Source organism: Trachemys scripta, chromosome 6 (genome assembly GCF_013100865.1).
Source record: "Trachemys scripta elegans isolate TJP31775 chromosome 6, CAS_Tse_1.0, whole genome shotgun sequence".
Taxonomy (NCBI): Eukaryota; Metazoa; Chordata; order Testudines; family Emydidae; genus Trachemys; species Trachemys scripta.
In genome coordinates this window covers 115,689,320-115,709,277 of record NC_048303.1, presented here as the reverse complement: position 1 = coordinate 115,709,277, position 19,958 = coordinate 115,689,320, and the positions used below count along the sequence as shown (strand labels likewise).

The 19,958-nt window shown below is 42.2% G+C and overlaps 1 long non-coding RNA gene across 1 annotated transcript; it reads right to left on the bottom strand.

The window, feature by feature from the left end:
• Positions 1 to 1,432: 1,432 nt before the first annotated feature.
• LOC117878674 lies at positions 1,433 to 19,894 on the bottom strand. Its single transcript, XR_004646052.1, has 3 exons — positions 19,785 to 19,894; positions 17,291 to 17,443; positions 1,433 to 3,073 (listed from the first exon to the last, which is right to left on the bottom strand). It is a non-coding gene; the product is annotated as an uncharacterized LOC117878674 (long non-coding RNA).
• Between the last annotated feature and the right edge of the window lie 64 nt (positions 19,895 to 19,958).

Below are 19,958 nucleotides of genomic sequence, written 5' to 3'. Positions count from 1 at the left end.
CATTTGTATGTTAGAATTTAGAAAGTGAGTGGGACAGCCATCAGGCTATATACTCCTGCCTGAGGAGCGCTGGTTCATGGGGGGTGGAGGTCTCCCCCACTCCACCCTTTTCAATTTTCCATTCCCTTGTCCCATAGTAAATTCTAGCTGCAGAGCTAAATTGGTAGGATTGGTGTTCTGCCTGGCACCATACAGTAGTATGCAATCCAGTGTTAAATATAGAACACATGGAAGCACGTTTTAGTTCTAGTGGCCCAATTCACACCCTTCAAGTAACTGCTGACATGAACAACATGCTGTTATAGCTTTAGGGTTGCTCATGGAAACAACTGAACTCTGTGGGTTCTATCCTTGTTTCTCTGTGTTGGCATAACTCCCATTAACTTTACTATAGTTACGCTTAGCAGAATTCAATTTTTATTTTTTTTATAATTTGGATGGATAATGTTGAGATTTTTAAGCATTTTTTATTTTTTTCCTATTTAAATCACGGGGGGAGTCACACAATTATTTAATGACAGTAGATGCTCCGATTGAAAAAGTTACATCTTTATAATGGTTAAAACACAAATTGCCAGCATCACATGTCAAATATCCAAAGCAAATATCCTTAACTGAAACGAGTTCTCAAGCAGCATTTTACTTACTTTGCCTATCTGTCCATTTAGATTACTATGGATGGAAATATTTTTTCATTGGTTTAGTAAAATCAGCATTTAGGGATCAGATGATTATCAGTAATTGTAATAGGTGTCTACGTAAAGGGACAACCAAAGGCCAAATCCTACTCACCTAACTTCTATGAGTGGTCCCTGTGTGAGTAATAAAAAGCATGGTTCGGTCCCAAGAAGATACTGTGAACACCACAACAAACTCTGAAATATATATTCTGTATGGGAAAGACGTGCAGTTGAGGCCTGAGGGATAGCAGGAAATAAGTGACTCAGGCTATGGCTACAGTAGAGAGTTTACAGAGGTGAACCTGCACCAATACAGCTGCGCTGCTGTAAGCTCTCTAATGTAGCCGTTCTAAGCCAACGGGAGAGAGCAGGGTTTCTTTTAAAAACATACATTTATAGTTAATATTCTACTTCAAAACCGGTATTTCCATTTAAGACAGGCTGTTATAGTTCCACCCAACTAGTTCTGACAGGAAATCTTCAAAAGTCTTCTCTTCACATTATCCTTTTGAAAACTGGCATTTTTATGTCAGTTTCAAATGATTAAAACAAATACAAATTAGCCTTCATCATAACAGATGGATCTAATCAAATACTATAATCCTGTGTAGCACTATCAGAGTGAGAATGGTATAAGGTTTGTTTTCTGTGCAATCTAAAAGGCATATTAGCAGGACCTATTCTGCTGAAACTGGTACAGTCAGTAAGGCAGAGAAAACACTTGGTAAGGTCTAGGGCTTTCTTCCCTCTTTATTCAGATTTTACAGCATTAGCTATGTATCAGATAAATCACAGAAGTACTGTTCATATTGACAGTAAAAGATCAGATACCTGGAAAACCAGCTGAAATAATATCAAATGTCTGCCATATGTTCCCTCTCCTGCACACTAAAATTAAGGTAGCCCATCAGTCATATCCATCTCCCCTACATGAATACAATCACAGGGCTCTTTTGTTTATAGATGTTTTCAAAACATGCCAAACATTTCCTGGGCACATTTACAATAATCAAATACACAGCAATTCCCTTACAGTGAAGTTGGTTATAATGAAAATCCACTTAAGTGTTGTCTACACTAGAGACAAAAAAATGTTGCAAAAAATGTTCACTGTTGCAATGTTGGAAGTCCTAATGTAGGATGGTCACACACAGTGTCATTTAGACCTGCTCTGAGAAGAGCTCCTAGATGACATAGTCCCCAATCCTGCAATGTAGGTAGACTCCAGCACTGAAGGACTGAAATCAATGGGGCTCCACACAGAGCTCACATGGCCGGGGCTCTGGTGCATAAAACTCCAGTGGCTGGAACACTAGGGCTCACACAGGGTTGCTAACACTGGTGGAACTGAGCTGGTCTCTTAGCAACTGCGGGAAACCTCTGCAAATTTTCCCTTGTGCTGAGAAGGTTTAAATGGATCCCACTATGCTAATCCCTTTGGAATGCAGCAATTATCACTTTTCAGAGGGGTTAAGTGCTGCATTCCGAGGCAATTATCTCCCCCTCCTATTCTCTGGCTTTGCAAAGGAGGTGGGAGTAAAGAAAATAGAAGATTCTATTGCCACAAAATTAAGGAAAAATCCTTGGCTCCCTGTCTGGCAATAATAGCTCCAGGCTTGGAGAGAATATATGGCTCTCCAGATTCATTCCCCTCCCCATTCTCACTGTCCCAAGAACAAACAAAAAAGACTCCTGCTGCAGTTAGCAGGGGATGAGGAGCAGACTATTTTCCAGGTAGGCCATCTCTTGTTATAGTGAAGCTCTGCTATGGTGATCTTTTCCTTTGTGAAATAAAACATTATTGAGGCAAAACCAGGCCCAGCCTCTGCAGCAGTGTCCCTGGCAAAAGAACCTGGTGCAGTTCCACAGTGCAGGGGCAATGTGATGGGGCTGGATTTGGGGGGCTGCTTTACAAACACTGGCTCTGCAGAGGTTCTCTATGCATGAGTATCTAAAGGATGGGGCCAGAGGATCTATTTCTGCATGAATCTGTATTCATTTTTGCTGGTGCACTCCCAGTATAGCTGATGACTGCTGGCCTAGTCACAGCATTAGTACAACTGGCCCGCTCAGTGCAATCCCAGAATGCATCTCTGCACCCTTCTTCAGTGATGGCTCTGACAATTCTGAGCATTCCTCAGCTCTCCCCAGCCCCCAGGAAAGGAAGGGCACAAGTAGAAGACATAAAATACAGCCTGGTTCATATTTATAAAACAGGGAGCTATTTTCTTTATTTATTCCCAGGAGGTTTCTCATTCAAAAAAGCAAAACAAACAAACAAACAAAAAAAACAAGACTTTTTAGTCAGTGGCCTGCAGACGTGCGCACGTACAGAGCATATGTACCATACTGTGCTGGGGTTGTCACAACAGCATCTCCTACGCTCCTGAGGCCTGAAAAAGAAAACATGGAGAAAGGGACATTAGTTCAAAGTTACACATACCTCCATCGCCAGCACTTGTTCAGTGCCCCAAAGGAGCTCCACTGCAGTAGGTAGGGGAGTGGAGGACAGATGAGATGGGGCTGAGGCAGCCCAGAGGAATGTCCACTCTTTGGTCAGCTGCTCCTGCCAGTCTGTGCTGATGGTGCTCTGGCCTGGCATCTATAATGGGCGAGTGAGGGAGCACGACGACAGAGCTCGTTATTACTAGGCTCAAGAGTTCAGAAATCCTAAGTGAGGCTTCAGAAAATAAGATTTTTAAAAAATGAATACATTTTAGATGCTTTAGATTTGCTTTCTAGTTTCTGAACCTTTAGGGTGCACTTGTGTCATGTTTTCAAAACAGGCTGCATATTGCGGACACACTGCACTGCACTGTTCAGTTTTGTGCGAGTAGAAAGTTGGCAACCCTACTTCAGCCTAAGCTATGTTAACTGGCTATAAAAGCAGAACTCTGGGAAGAGAGATGAATTTGGGCACTAAACCAGTGTGTGTGGGTTCTGTGCTAGAGCAATGGGAGGACTTAGTCTGTTCACATAGTCATATCATCTCTGCATGCTCGATAAGGGATCTAAGAGATTCTTAGCCAGAAGAAACTGTCCGGGTAGCAGTGGTAAACTTCATAGCAGGGATCTGTGTTTGTTTTTTGGTTCAGATCTGCCAAATATTGTCAACAGGGCTGATGTGAGGGGCGGGAGGAGGCAATGGGACAACAGTACTGGAGCCCCAAGTTCAGGGCCCCCTCAAATGTGTGTGTAAATAAAATGAAATGGGAGGGATGGGTCCCCAGTGAACAAGATGTACTGGGGCCCCAAATTTCTCTCAGTGGGCCTGACTGCTAACAAGAGTACAGTATTACACACTTCTATAGTATGGGAAGATAAGTCTAAGACCACCACATCCAGCAACATTTGCTATTACCATAAAGTTGTGCTCCTAAAAATGTTGATGGTATCCAGCACACCCTATTTAATAATGCATGGTAAGCGAAATCAGCTATTGTCGCTAACACTCTGGATACTAACTATAGACAAAATCCTGCTCATCTTACAAAACTCTCATGTCCATGAAGTCAATGGAAGTTGTGTATGGAGTTTGGCTCTATATGTTGATTTTAAAAAATAAATGGGAATTCCTATGTATTATAGCTAAAGTGCTAGCAAGAGCTTAGTTAAGACTGAATAAGCATTTCCATTATAACCTCTTGTTTACAGTCTCACACAGCTTTCTGAAATTTTTTTACCTATTAGGCTTAAATTTTCCAGTCCCGGTGTCTGCCCAACAGTTTATATATTTAGAAAGCAAAAAATGATTCAGCCATTTTAGAAAATGAGGAAAGTGGGGGTGGGGAACACTTTCATTATTATATATACTGGTTTTGAGCATCACTAGGACTAAAATGACTGTGTTTAGAAAGTTGTATGCAGTGTTGTAGCCGGGTTGGTCCCAGTCTATTAGAGAGACAAGGTGGGTGAGGTAATATCTTTTATTGGACCAACTTCTTTTGGTGAGAGAGAGAAGCTTTTGAGCCACACAGAAAGCTTATCTCCCTCACGAACAAAAGTTGGTCCAATAAAAAATATTACCTCACCCTCCTTGTCTGTATTTAGAAAGTTGAAATTTGACAGGAAATAGCCTTCAATAGGGGGGAGGGCTTTTAAGCATTTCAGTGGAAATTTAATTCCGTTTTTGTGGAATTATTAGGATTTAGAAAAATCACAGCTTTGCACATGCACAGCACTCTGGGTATCATTGATTGATTTAGGCAGTGATCCAGCAAAGTACTATAACATGCACAATTTTAAGCATGCGAATAGTCCCACTGACACCAATGCTCATCTCCCTGAAGACAACGGGACTATACATATGCTTAACTTTAAGCATGTGCTTAAGTGCTTTGCTGGATTGAGGTCTTAATTACTTTACCAAGATTCTAAATGAAGGAAGGCTCCATTTTACATGTATGTGTTTTTAATTTAGATGCACAGTGAATACATGTATCTTCTAAGGTGCACATGGAATGAGGCAATGTCCTGTAGGATCCTGATTTAGAATCATAGAATCATAGAAGATTAGGTTGGAAGAGACCTCAGGAGGTCATCCAGTCCAACCCCTGCACAACGCAGGACCAACCCCAACTAAATCATTTGGTTAAAGTAATGTGATTTAAAACTATCTGGATGGCCAATCACATAAAAGATGACACATTCTCTTCATTTCTCTAGAAATATGTAGTTAACAGTAGAGAGCAATGTTTTTAGTATGGAGTATAATAGTCATCCTAACAACAAACTTACTGAGCATGCTGCTGGTTGAACAAGATGAATATAAAGTATAGTGAAAAATGAAAAAAATGGTCTAGACTTGGTCTTTCTACATCTTGGTCTAAGGGCAGGTCTTCACTACGGGGGGGGGGGGGTGTCAATTTAAGATACGCAAATTCAGCTACGCGAATAGTGTAGCTGAATTCAACCTATCGGAGCCGACTTACCCCGCTGTGAGGACGGCGGCAAAATCGACCTCCGCGGCTCCCCGTCGACAGCGCTTACTCCCACCCCCACTGGTGGAGTAAGAGCGTCGATTCGGGGATCGATTGTCGCGTCCCGACGAGACGTGATAATTCGATCCCCGAGAGATCGATTTCTACCAGCCGATTCAGGCGGGTAGTGTAGACCTAGCCTCAGTTAATCAATGAGAACTCTGCAATAGTCACCAAACTGTCCACAGATTGCTTCCAGATATCCGTAAATTGTGCTAGTAAGTGTTGGCAAAGACGACACACAGATCTTTCAGATAAGAAAAAGCAAATGTACTCTTGGTAATACTTATTCCAAGCATCCAGAAATGACATACGACAAACGCTTCTACCACTAAGACTATTTAGACATTGAGAAGGATGTTGCTATATATTAATTACTTAAAAATATCACTTCAGATAATGTTTCTGAATGTTTTAAGGAATATCAGGCTTTCCCCCCCCTCAGGAGACGTTTTATAAGTAAACTATACCAGATCTGGTGCTATTAATTATGAAGTACTTGACTCTTCACCAGACTGAAGATACTGCAGTATAACTGCATTAGGTTACAGGAAAATAAATTTTGAGGAATTAGGAATACAGTATTAGTGTGTATGGAGCAGCAATGGGAGAAAATATTACAATTCATGAGTATGGGCAAAAAGCTGGAATATCCTGAAAGACACCATAATTTAGAGACAGAAAAATTAAATTGAAAAAGGAAAATACAAGGACAAAAAGTCAATATGACATCACACACGGTTAATCAAATATCTCTGGGTATAAAAGAACTTTATAAGGGGAATGATGACATGGAAGGCAAGTTGAGTGTGTGTGTGTGTATATAATATATTATATACATATACACAGTTAAAAGAAAAAGTTAGGCAACATAAAAAGCAAAATTAGTTAATGTTATCTAAAGTGTTTCGATAAGAAAGATTTGTTTAAATGTAATCAGAAGATAAGAAAATACTAGAGGGCAAGTTGGCCCACTACTAAATGATGGTCTGGGTGCACTATTATTCAACATTGGAGGTATGCTTAGAGTACACTAATCCAATTTACAGACTATAAGAGGCTATGCAGAAATATTATTGAGGATAGAAATAAAACACAACATGAGCTCGATAAATGAGAAAAATGATCTGAAATTAAATTAAAATCAATTAAGAGAAATGTAAAGTAGTTCAAGAAGGAAAGAATGATTAAATGTAGAAATATAAAATAAGGGAACTCTAGATAACCAGCAGTCCCACAGAGCTGCAGTGGTGTAGATTGGCAGAGTAAGAAACCGACAAGAATCAGGAAATAAGTTCAGCAGTATATATCAGTACAACAAACTGTTGCGTAACTTAGTGGCCATCTTGAAAATTCTACTCCTTCTCTCATACTCCCATCCATATAAAAATCCAGAAATGACCACTAGATGGTACTATAATTTCAAACTGTAATAGAAACTGATAACAATGAGGCACTGTTGCAAAAGAAAAAAAAGTCACGTGAAACAAGTAAGATAATGATTCCATGTTACTCTGCACTAGCTAGGCCTCTGCTGGAGAAGTCCTTATTTTCTAAGTGCTCCGTTCCCAGTGCGCAGAATACCTAAAAGACTGTCTAAAGCTGCAGGGTGAAGACCACAGTCAACACCTATGCTCCTCTGGCACAATGGAACTCTCAACAATAACAGCACATTTGTACGGGAGGCAGAACTTTTTCTGGGGGTGGTTGGAAACAGTGATGCGGACTCCTCCATGAACAAAGAACCATCACAAACCTCACCACCTTCCGCTCCAAGTGCAAGGCATGTTCTTTGATCTGTCCTTCTCTAATATAAACACATAGCAACAGGAACAGGAGTACCTGTGGCACCTTAGAGACTAACAAATTTATTAGAGCATAAGCTTTCATGGGCTACAGCCCACTTCTTCGGATGCATCAGGTATATTTATTTAATAAATAAAAATAACAATACTAAAAAACAGCTTACCAAAACAAGACACTCCACTGCACATGTAGCCTCTGGGGAGAGAATCAGAAAACAACCCACAGTCGACAGATATGTAGTCACATTACTTAGTGTACTATTGGAAGGTATTCAAATACTACGGTGATGAATGTGGTATAAAAGCCTATACTGAAGAGGCTAGAATAGAAAGTTCAGTTCTTTGCACCATATTTACAAAGAAAAGAAAAAATGGAGAGAGTGCATACAACGGCAAGATGAAAGACCTGGAAAATTAGACATATAAGGAAAGGTTGAAAGAACTGGGGATGTTCATTCCAAAGAAAAGACTCAGGGAAAAATGCTAACTGTCTTCAGATTGGCAAATGAATTACATGAAGAAGAGACAGTTTTAGGATTGTATTACTCATGTAGAGGCCCTAATGGAGATCCAGGACCCATTGTGCTACATATAGTAAGAGTCAGTCCCCGCCCTTTAGAACTTACAGTATAAATAGATAAGAAAGACAAAGGAAGTATTTTTCATTAGTTAATCAGGATAAAAGATGAAGTTATGGATTTAAGCTATATCAGGAAAAATTTAGATTAAGTATTGCTGCCCTTTTTAGGCCCAAAGTTTAGCCAATACTGAGGGCTTTCTGGGTTGTTTCCGTTAGGAGAAATTAAGGATGCCAGTCAGGTATTTCTTTGATACAATCCCATTTATTTACAAGGAATATACACAAAGTCCTCGTTCCATAAACACAGTAGAAACAAACACCAGCAGGAGTTTCCTTCTTCAGAAATCCAGGTTTGTCTCTCCAGTAAGTACCCTCTGCCCAAAAGGAGCTCTGATTCTCAGCTCCCTGCCAGGGCCATGCTTACAACTGCGTCTCTCGTTTTTTCTGCTTTCCGTTCCCTTTCTGCCTCTGACACATGCAGTCACACACAGCTGCAATCAATCAAGCCCCAACCTCTGCATCTGCAATCAATCCCAGGAAAACCTATCAGCCCACACAGCTCAGCTTCTGATTAGCCTTGTATGGAACCTACTGCCTTGGGTGGTGACTTCCATTGTTGCCAGCTATCTTACTCCATAAAGCAGTTTAATTGCTTCTTCTATTTATCTTGAATGATTGGTGATTAGCAGGTCCATCAATTTTATCTAGGTCTATGATTGAGCTATAGATCAGTAATTTAATAGTGGCCATTAATACCTTCCAGCATAACAGTATTATGGAAAACTTGATATGAATCATAGAATATGAGGGTTGGAAGGGACCTCAGGAGATCATCTAGTCTAACCCCCTGCTCAAAGCAGGACCAATCCCCAATTAAATCATCCAACAGATTTTTGCCTCATATCACTAAATGGCCCCCTCAAGGATTGAACTCACAACCCGGGGTTTAACAGACCACTGCTCAAACCACTGAGCTATCTCTCCCCCTAAAAAAAATGAGAAAGATCTATTACAAATCAGAATGAGACCAGCCAATAATTTCAAAGATACCACCAAACAGCCATCAGATAATAATGACGTTCATTATTGACCTGTCAGATTCAAGCCTCGTGATTCAGAGGAGGAAGACACCATGGGCCAAATCTTGCTTGCGTACTCATGTGATAAATCCCAATAAAGTCATATTTTATGTTAACAGAGTGCCTTCCATTCAATGATTTCAAACTGCTGTACTGTACATATATTGCTGAACAGACCTTCGCAACACTCAGGTGAGATAGGGGAGTATTTGACTCTGTTTTACAGATGAGGAAAGTGACTGCTCACACAATGAATTTGGTGGACTGAAAATAGAATCCAGATCTCCTGACTCTCGGCCTTGTGATTCACTAAGACTACCTGTATGAGTAAAGTTGGATTTTGATCTACAGTGCATGAGTATGTGCTGATCCATCCAGTGGGCCCAATGGTCCTTTTTTTTATAAAAAGAAATAATATTGACTTCAGTGGGAGCTGGGGTTGCTCAGCATGGCTGATTATCAGGCCACATCTATTTAAGTGCATAAATACAGACTGAGAAACCTAATTTTAGGTATCCAATATCCAGGTTTATAAATTTTGACCTTGGAGATTAAAATTAAATGTTGCCAACAGTAGGCACAAATCAAACTCATCCCTGCCTCTATCGGCCTCACCCACTGATGGGATAAATACTGTCTAGCTGTGGTTACAAATTAAGAATGAGAGAGTAAGCAAATATCTTGCACTGTATCCTAAAAATTATTACATTTGGACTCTGCTGGAACACTGGAGATAGACATTTACCATCTTTGCCTGGCCAGGACAATGCAACTTTCCTCTCTGATACAAATCTCTGAACAGGTATAAATATCTTTGTCACCCCTGGATAAAGATATTGTAATGCTTTCTATTTAGGGCTACAGCTAACTGTCTAGTTATATTATTCCATTTCCATAGTAGCTGAGTGCCTCACAAACATTAATGAATTTACTCTTACAACAACCCTGTGAGGTAGAGCAGTATTATATCATTGCAGCAGAACCTCAGAGTTATGAACACCAGAGTCCCAAACTGACTGGTGAACCACATTCCTTATTTGGAATCGGAAGTACACAATCAGGAAGCAGCAGAGACAAAAAAAAAAAAAAAAAAAATCAAATACAATGCAGTACTGTGTTAAATGTAAACTACTACAAACAATAAAGGGAAAGTTTAAAACAAAGATTTGACAAGGTAAGGAAACTCTTTCTGTGCTTGTTTCATTTAAATTAAGATGGCTAAAAGCAGCATTTTTCTTCTGCATAGTAAAGTTTCAAAGCTGTATTAAGTCAAGGTTCAGTTGTAAACTTTTGAAAGAACCATAATGTTTTGTTCAGAGTTACAAACGAGGTCCATTCCCAAGGTGTTCGTAACTCTGAGGTCCTACTGTATCCTCATTGTACGAATGGGACACAGCCTTCACAAGACAACTATGGCAGTCAGGATTTGAACCCAGATAACTGGAATTCCAGTCCAATGTTTTAACTACAAGGGCATTTCTCCCATAGGATGACCACTCAGATACTACAGTTAGTGCAGATTTCTGCCACCTATCTCTTCAGGGCACATGTATAGGTAGCTCCTGTGCTCTCTAATATATTTTTACTATATTCTCCACATACAAACAGCTGAACCAAAGTTTGTGAAATGTATATACAAAAATTGCTTTTGACTGTGGTCAAGCACAGTAGCTGCAGCCTGATCTAATCTCAGCAATAGAATAAACAGGGCTTTTAACAGTCCAACAAACACATGGACGTTATATATAAACTTCTTCCTCTTTTCTTCACTTAGGCTGAAATTTTTCCCTGTTCCAGTGCAAGGCCCGTTGAAACCCCATATGGAGCTGTGTAGAGGAACTGAAGGGGAAATGCCATGCAGGGATAATAATAATAATACGTATGTAGCGTTTTTCATCCCTAGAGCTCAAAACACTTACAACACAAGTATCATTATCCCCGTTTTACAAATGGAGAAACTGGGGCACAGAGAAGGAAGTGACTTGCCCAGGATCACACAGCAGGCCAGTGGCAGAGCTGGGAACAGAATGTAGGTGTCTCATGTCACACCCAGTGCTTTATCTACTGGGATGCCAGTGCACTTCCTACAAACTGCAGAAAGTGTGTCTATCCTAGCCCTACACAAGCTGTCATGGAAGACCACAATGGGGACAGGCCAGAGGAGGTCACTGGCTCCCAACATTGCTAAGATCAATTCAGCTGAACTAATACTTACAATGGTAGGGAACTTTTCAAACATTTCCCTACTGTAAACAAGGCTAGAGAAGTAAAGTTTGCACTAAAGTCTTGCACCGATACAAAATTTGTATCCACATCCAATCCGTGGTCTGCGGATATAAAGCAGATATCCGGGTTTGCAGAGTTCTACTGAGTACCCAAAACTGAAGGCAATGAGAATTCTAGGTGTACAACATATTTGAAAGTCAGTTGCTAAGTGACTGTCCCAAGGTCACACTGCATCTCATGTCTTATGCTCTGATTACAAGCCACATTGCCACCCGTTGGTAGTAACATTTTCAACTGAACAGAGGAAAAAATTATCTCCAGGACTTATATACTCCTAGGTTATATGAATATTCCTGAAGAAAATGGTATGAATAATTGCCTTATTTTTTTAACTGTTTATTTAGGATGTTTTAACAATTTTACAAATCCTTGCCATATAAATATAATAAACAGAACAATCATTACTACAGTTAACTTTTGTTTAAAGAGACATTATTCAGGAAGATAGTAATCAGATCTTTCTATTTAACAGGGTGTTACCATGTTACAGAGTCAGCCTCACTACAACACCTATGTCATTTCTAGTGATTTTATTAAACTGAGTGAAATCTCTATATACACATATTTAACAGACCAGGTATGTCTATCAAATTTTAATATTAAAAAAATTGGACAGGTGTACTGTTTTTTGTTTGTTTTCACAGGTGAATGTATTTTGACTACTGAATAAAAGGTAACCAAATATCTAACTATCCAGCTGTCCTCTTTCTATTTTCCTGGGTATATAATTGGTGTATTCATTTCTCCATAACCACAATCTCCCATATTTTTTGTACCATTCCTCAATGGTTGGGCTTTTTTTCTTTTTTCCAATGTGAGGTTACCAATAGCCAAGCAGCTACCAGCAGACAAGAGATTAATTCATTTCTTTTTGGGTGACCATTTCTAGTAAGAAGCCCCAGGAGGATTACCAAACCATCATTTGGTAATAAATATCTAACAATTTCTGATAGTTGATCACAGATTAATTGCCTTAATATTAACAGTAATGTTCTTAAGAGGACTGAAAAATTCAAGAGGAGAGTTTAGCCTTCTGGGACAGATTTAGATAAAATGTGGTGTCACATGTTCAGCCATACAAAAGGTAACAGTATATCACATTTTCTGGAATTAAGTAAAATGACATACAGTGAACAGAAGTTATTCCCGTTAAATGGAAAGCAACTTTGATGGAGCTTTGGCTGCCAACAACTACTAGACGGTAACAATTTTTACTTAGCACCAACCTGTACTGGATTTGAAGCAATGATTTTTATGTTTTTAAAATCCAGTCATTTAGAAAATGCAGAGAAGGAGCCTTACAATGCATGGGAAGCAATGTGGAGGTTACTAGTGGAGTTCCTCAAGGATTGGACTTGGGACCAATCTTATTCAGTATTTTCAAAATGATCTTGGCACAAAAAGTAGCAGTGTGACAATGAAATTTGCTGATGATACAAAGTTAGGAGGCATAGTCAATAAAGAGGAGAATTGGAACGTTACACAGGAACATCTAGATGATCTCGAAGACTGGAAAGACATAAATGGGATGAAATTCAATAGCACAAAGTGCAAGGTCACCAACTTGTGGTCTAACAATAAGAATTTCTACTACCAGCTGGGAGCTCATCAGTTGGAAGTGACAAGGAGGAGAGAGAGCTCGGTGTATGGGCCAATCACAGGATGACTATGAGCCAGCAATGTGATGCAGTTGTGAAAAAAAAACAAATGTGATCCTAGGATATATCAGGAGAGGCATTTCCCGTAGAGATATTGAAGAATTAATGCCATTGTACATGGCATTAGTAAGACCCCATTTGGAATACTGGGTACAATTCTGGTCACCCATGTTCAAAAAAGATGAATTCAAACTGGAACAGGTACAGAGAAGAGCTACTAGGCTGATCAGAGGAATGGAGGACTTGTCTTATGAGAGGAGACTGGAAGAGCTTGGCTAGTTTTATATCACAAAAAGAAGGCTGACAGGTGATCTGATTGCTCTCTATAAATACATTAGGGGGTAAATACCACAGAGGGTGAAGAGCCACTTAACCAAAAGGCAACATTGGCACAAGAACAAACAGATATAAACTGGTCATAAATAAATTCAGACTGGAAATTGGAAGATGGGTTCTAACCATCAGAAGGATGAGATTCTGGAACAGCCTCCAAATAGGAGCTGTGTGCGGCCAGACAACTTAAGACAGCTGGACAAATTTCTGAATGGGATTGCATGACAGGATTGCTTATGATGGTGGGGGCTGGGATCAGCAGCCCTGGGGTTCACTTCCAGTGTATGTCTTCTGTTCCTGAAGGTCATGCTTCAGGATTTCAGCTGGCCATCTGCAGGGGTCAGGAAGTGATTCCTCCCCCCACTTCCCCTCCTCCCCATGTATTGTGTGGGTTTTTTGTTTTTAAATCTTCTTCCTCTGAAGGATTAGGGATGTCAACAGCTGGAGGTGGGACATTGGATGGGGTGAGCCAGGGCTCTGAGGTGGCACCAAGCATTCTCTCTCTCAAGTGCTTGGCTGGCTGGTTCTTGCTCACATGCTCACGAGTCTAATTGATCACCATCTGCAGGAATTTTCCCTCAGGTCAGATTGGTAGTAACCCTGGGGATTTCTTGACTTCCTCTGCAGCATTGGATGCGGGTCACTTGCCAGGATTATCTGGGTTTCTCTCGCTTAATCATTTCCCTGCCATTGCAGGGATCTCAGTCCCTCCTATTCTCTGCCTATAGCACATAATAGTCTACTCTCTAGTTGGCTGTAATACTTTGGGTTTATTTTGGTTGTTGGGTTTAGTGTGCAGTTGCTGGGTGACGTTGGTGGCCTGTGCTATACAGGAGATCAGACTAGGCCAGCGGTTCTCAACCCGTGGGCTACGGGCCGCATGCGGCCCAATTAGCTCACAGATGCAGCCCAGCTGTGTGCTAAAGGCCACGGGCCTCGGGGTCCAGGTTACTGGCTGCCTGGCCACCCAGCGTCTTGGGTGCAGCATGGCGCAGCAAGATTGGGGTCACTGGCCGGCCCTGTGTGGTGTGGTCTGGGGCTGCGGCCCAGCCGGCCTCACAGAGCCTGGAGCTGCAGCCCAGCCAGCCCCGCAGAAAGTCCGGAGCTACTGACCCAGCAGGCTCTGTGTGGTGGGGTCCAGTGCTACTGCCCGGCCAGCCCCACAGAATCTGGTGGGTTCTGGGGCTGCCAGCCTGGCCGGCCACGCAGAGGGTCTGGGGTTGGCATCGGGGCTGTGAGACGGCCCTGGGTTTGGGTTCCGGGCTCCTGCCCGGCTGCCTGCCACCTGGCCTGAGTGGCTGGGTCCAGTGTCAGGGCTGCCGCCTGGCCCTGCACAGCAAGGTCTGGGGGACCTGCCGCCAGGCCCCCTGCCAAGGGCTCCACTCCTGGCCCCACTTTGTGGCGGGGTCTCTGGGAGGAAGGCGCTGGGCATAGGGGTCAGGGGCGGGCAGGGCGCTGTGGTTCTCAACCTATGGCCCACAATGATAAATAGGTTGAGAACCACTGGACTAGGTGATCTGGTGGTCCCTTCTGGTCTTAAATTCTGTGACAGTGACTCTGTGATTACATATGATACGCCAATCCCATAAATCGTCTAGTCAGCAAGAGCAAGAAACAAATGTATCATACCTACAGCTCTTAATCATTCACTAGGTTGACAGTGTAATTTGGATGAGGAGTTGAAATTTGGGACTTGACAGTAATTAGGCAGTTTGAACTGGACTCTTTAATGCTGAAAGAACACTTCATTACCTTGCCAACTCTTCAGATCTCATTAGATAAAAATGACTAGAAAAGAACAAAGATGATGTTAAATTGAATATTGATGGAAGAGATTAAATAACTTCTTTCATCTTCAAAGAAATCCTCACAACACCCATGTGACTTGAATAAGGAATATCATCTCCATTTTACAGATGGGCAAACTAAAACACGGAGGCCCAGATCCACAAAGTAACTTAGGGGTATAAGTGCAGGGTTTAGTTTGGGTTTAAGTCTATGTCCCAGTTCTAGGCTCAACTGTGGTCTACAAAACTCCCACTGAATCCTGCAGGTGCCTAAACTTACTTGGCACCTAAATTTTCAGGTTAAAAGTTCCCTCAGCACCTAAGTTTCTCCCTCTGAGCATGCATGCTGGGAGTCCAGACACCTATTTCCTGCCTAAGCCCCAGAGAGATCCACAAATAGAGGGAAGACAGGCATCCATCCGCATATCTCATGTGTGGGGCCAGATCTGGTAGATGTGGTTAGAGGCCACATACCAAATTGGGCCCCATTCAAATGAATAACTTTTAGCCCCGTGATTTCTACTCACCTGGGATGAGGGAGATGCAGGTTCAATTCCCTTCAAGCAAAGGAGAAGAAAGGACATTAACAAGCATCTCCCACCTCTCAGGGGTGCTCTAACTACTGAGCTATGAAATATTCTGATATGGGCTTTCTTCAGTCTCTCCTCTTGAAGCTGTTCCTCTGTATATAAATATTTAGTCATTGGAGCAGGGGAATGGGACCCTGAGTCTCCCAACTCCTAAGTATTTATACACAATGGAACAGCTTCAACAGGAGAAACTGAGGGACTCCTACATCAGACGATCCTGTAGCTCAGTGGTTAAAGCTCTCTCCTGGAGATCCCTGTTCAAATCCTTTCTCGGTCTGACGGGTGGGTTGAACCTGGGTCTCCCACAACCCAGCTGAGTGCTTTAACCAGTGGGCTAAAAGTTATACAATAAGATCATCCTCTGGCCATTTTGTGCAGTGAGGCAGGAGCCCAATTAATTATCATAAGAAACAATTTAGGCGCCTAAGCCACTGGACTCCAGGAGAGGGGATTCCCAACTCAAGCTTTGTGGATCACAGTGTTGTTCCTGTCATTTTCTAGGTGCCTAAATGTTAGGTGTTGCAACATGAAGCATTGCAACACCCCAGAGAGATTAGTCATTTGCACAAGGCCACTTTGAGTCAATTAAAACATCCAGATTAGGAATATGAGGATTCCTGAATCCCAGCTCTGTACTCAACCAATGGACTCTGTTGCCTTTCTGCATGTACACAGAATGTTATTTTCTTGGGAATTATTTGTGACTACAATTTGACTTGAAAAGAACATATTAATTACACATCAAACAAATACAAAACTGATCTCCTAAAATGTGTATCTTGAAATTGTTGGAGAACATATTTTAAAAATCCCAAACATTATGGCCGATGCATTCGGGTTTTCATCAGAACAATGCTAGATTATTCTTTTTTAAAAAGTTTAACATCCATACAGTCTGCAACATAACATGGCAACTGTTTGCTTAGGAAAAGAGGACAGCTTTATGGTGATGAGAAACTGGAAAGAACTTTGTGATAACATGACTGCTACAGGTTCTTTAATGACCTTATGCCTATGTGTGGCAGGTGAATATGTTGGGATCAAAAGCAAAATAAGATGGGACAGATATTTATAGTGTAAAGGAGTATGTTAGTGTATAGACTATTAGCATATGGACTATATATCTGATGAGAATATATGAATGTTAGTTCATTTAAACATTATGTAAGTAAGCTAAACAAAAGTCCTTTAGTGTAAAATTCTCCTTTCTCATAACTAAATTACAAAGAAAATATTCGGCTTTTGAAACAAGGAAACAATAGTTTGTTTATAACAGAGCATGTTGACTAATCATGATTGTTTAACCATCTTTTGTTTGTTGAATAGGATTATTATAATATGCATAGACCCTGATCATGTAATTAGATCTGTGCACAAAAGACCTCTGGGCTTGTTTGAACCCCATTTAAGTATACCATATACCACTTTTAAGCAAACATATAATCTTCCAATACCTTTATAAAAGAGTTGAGTGGAATACAATATATATATATATAATTTATACCTCACTGACCTCAATGGAGTTACACCAGGGATTAATGTGCCACCCAACTTCTACAGAAATGCCTTGTTGCCTTTTACAGAAGTTGCCTTCTTGGAGTTGGAAGGACAAACGAAGGTCAAAAGAAGCAACCAACCAGAGAAAAATAGAGAAGCTAGGTGGCTACTGAAAGAGAAACAATGAAAACATGGCATAGAGATTGGGAAATCTACTCTCAAAGCACAAGTTTGCTTCCTATCAAAATTAAATTCTTCTAACCCTGAGAGAGCCTTGTCCTAAACTGTCCCTTCTTTCTACTATTCTCCACCAATATAATAGGTAGGGTCACCAGCCCTATCACAATACATTGGCTTTTCTCTTTCATTGCAGCAAATAAAACAAGGTAATTAATGTTTGTTCCAAATCTCTACCGGCCTGTGGTACCAACAGGGAATGGAAGTGAACTTAGGTTTTTTGCATGGCAGTGAAGTCTAGAATACTGTTGATGAGACTGACCTACTTCTATTTTTGTACCAATTATAAGAATATCCTCCATAGTATTTTAAAATCAGACATCAAATTTAGCTTGTAATAAGAAACATCTGTATTCTGCCATAAAACGCTGGGACTTTTTTCTTAGTATAACCTCTAAGGAAAAGACTATTTTTAAGGACTCTGAAATGAGTTATTAATATTTCCCTCTCTCTAGTGATAGTGTTTTCATTATCATAAATTTTGAGTGAGAGGCCCTGATTAAGGTTCAGGAGGAGATGCACGTTCAAATTCATGTTTTCTGCCAAGGATCTGTGGATTCTACTTCAATGGCCCATAATGTGGCTTTTTGATTAGATGTTTGTTTTGCTTCTCTATTTTGGGGGAACAATATAAAAGTAATCTTACAAACTCTCCTGTATCATTAACAAAATCTTGACTCTTACTCTTGGGAATTTACCATTTAGATTCAAATTAAGCCCTCACCCATCCTCTTCATTTTGAAGGGTGACCCTCATTTTTTAAACCCATATTTCTCTCGGATCTGCATGAACCTGCTGTCATTTCACTTCCAACTACTCTAGAATACTTACATGAATTTTAAAAAACCCTGAACTTATAGGAAGTATTTGTATTCCTGACCTCAGCTCATTTTAATCTTCCTGCTGTAAAAATGTTATCATGTCTTCTATTTAGAGTCTAGGCAGCAGGGTGAGATCAGAGTACTGGGAAGCTTGTTGGTTTTGGTTTGCATGGGGTTCAACCAAATGTCTTGGCTTTTTGTTCCATTGTATGCTTTACCCACCCTCAATTTTGCTTTCATTCTGAAGCATCTAACCATAACCTGATCTAGGGTGGAAACCATCTGAAACCACAGACTTTCCATGTGAGACCTTAACTCAGCACAAGTTTGTGAATGCAGACTGACTTTTAAAGGCTTGCTCAGCTTTAGAAGACTTGAGAAGTCATGTGGCATAGTGAATCCAGCTGTCCTCTGCAACAGCCACCATTGTTATTATTTGTAGTGTGGTAGCTCCCAGATGACTCAATCAGGGTTGGAGTGCCATTAAGCTGCATGTTGTACAAATACAGATGGGGCCATTGTCCTTTATGCAAAGAAGTTACGTTCTGAGACCCCCAATCTGCAGCTGAATCCACATGGACAGCTCTTTGCCCCAGAGCAGTGATGCAATAGGATTTTCACAGGTGTAAGGGACTGGTGTCTAGGATTCTTAAGAGGAGTGCACATGAGAAAGAAGGGAACACTGAAATACTCCTTTACATATCTACAGTTCACTCTGGTATTTTGTTACTTTTCCAATTTATAAACTTTTCACTTGAGCCAACACTCAGTGCTATCCATGACGGCGGTGGGGCGAGTGACACACTGGGCCATACCCAAGGAGGCAGATAAATGCCCCCTGCACATCTGAATCCTTTGCAGTCGCCCCACGAGCGCTCAGGCATGCATCGCGGAACAGGTGGCAGCTTCCCCGCAGGGCACCTCTGCGTGCAACACAGGCAGAGCCTGGTCCTGAGTGGGGTGAGGCCCCCCCCGCCCCTGACACGCAGGGGAATCACCGCGCCTGGCCCAGGGCGGAGTTGCGGGCATGATGCCCCAGGGAGCTGCAAACAGGGCCAATCGGGGGGGGGGGGGGGCGCGCAGGGGACACTTGCAGGCCTGGAGCTCAGGGGGCGCCACCACAACGTGGTCTGTGTACGTAAAGCAAAATGGGCGGGGGCGGGGCCCCAGGTTTCGATTTCTCCACAGGCGCCTGGCAACCACACGGTGACCCCCCCCCGGGCCCTGCGATCCCTCACGGGGGGGTCACACCCTCTTTCCTGGGCCAGGTGCCCGGCCCCTTGCTCTGCATGAGGCTGCGGCTCGGCTACGCGCCAGCCCAGGACACAAACGAGCCGCACGGGAGCCGAGCTGACCGAGCGTGCCCCAGACACCGGGAGCGCGCAGTGCGCCTGCGCCGAGGAGGCTAGGGGCGGGGAGAGGACCGGAGGGGGCGGCTTCGCGCCCACTTACGCGGAGGGTTGCCCGGGTGTGTGGCGCGCGCTGAGCGGTCCCGCAAGGAACGTCGGGGGCGGGGCGAGGCAGGCGCGCGCCTGGGTGCCCGCCTTGCGCCGGCGACGTCGGGCGCTCGGTCCCGACGCGCGCGCTACCGCTCGGTGAGGTTGGGCCTGGGTGTGTCGCCTGCGG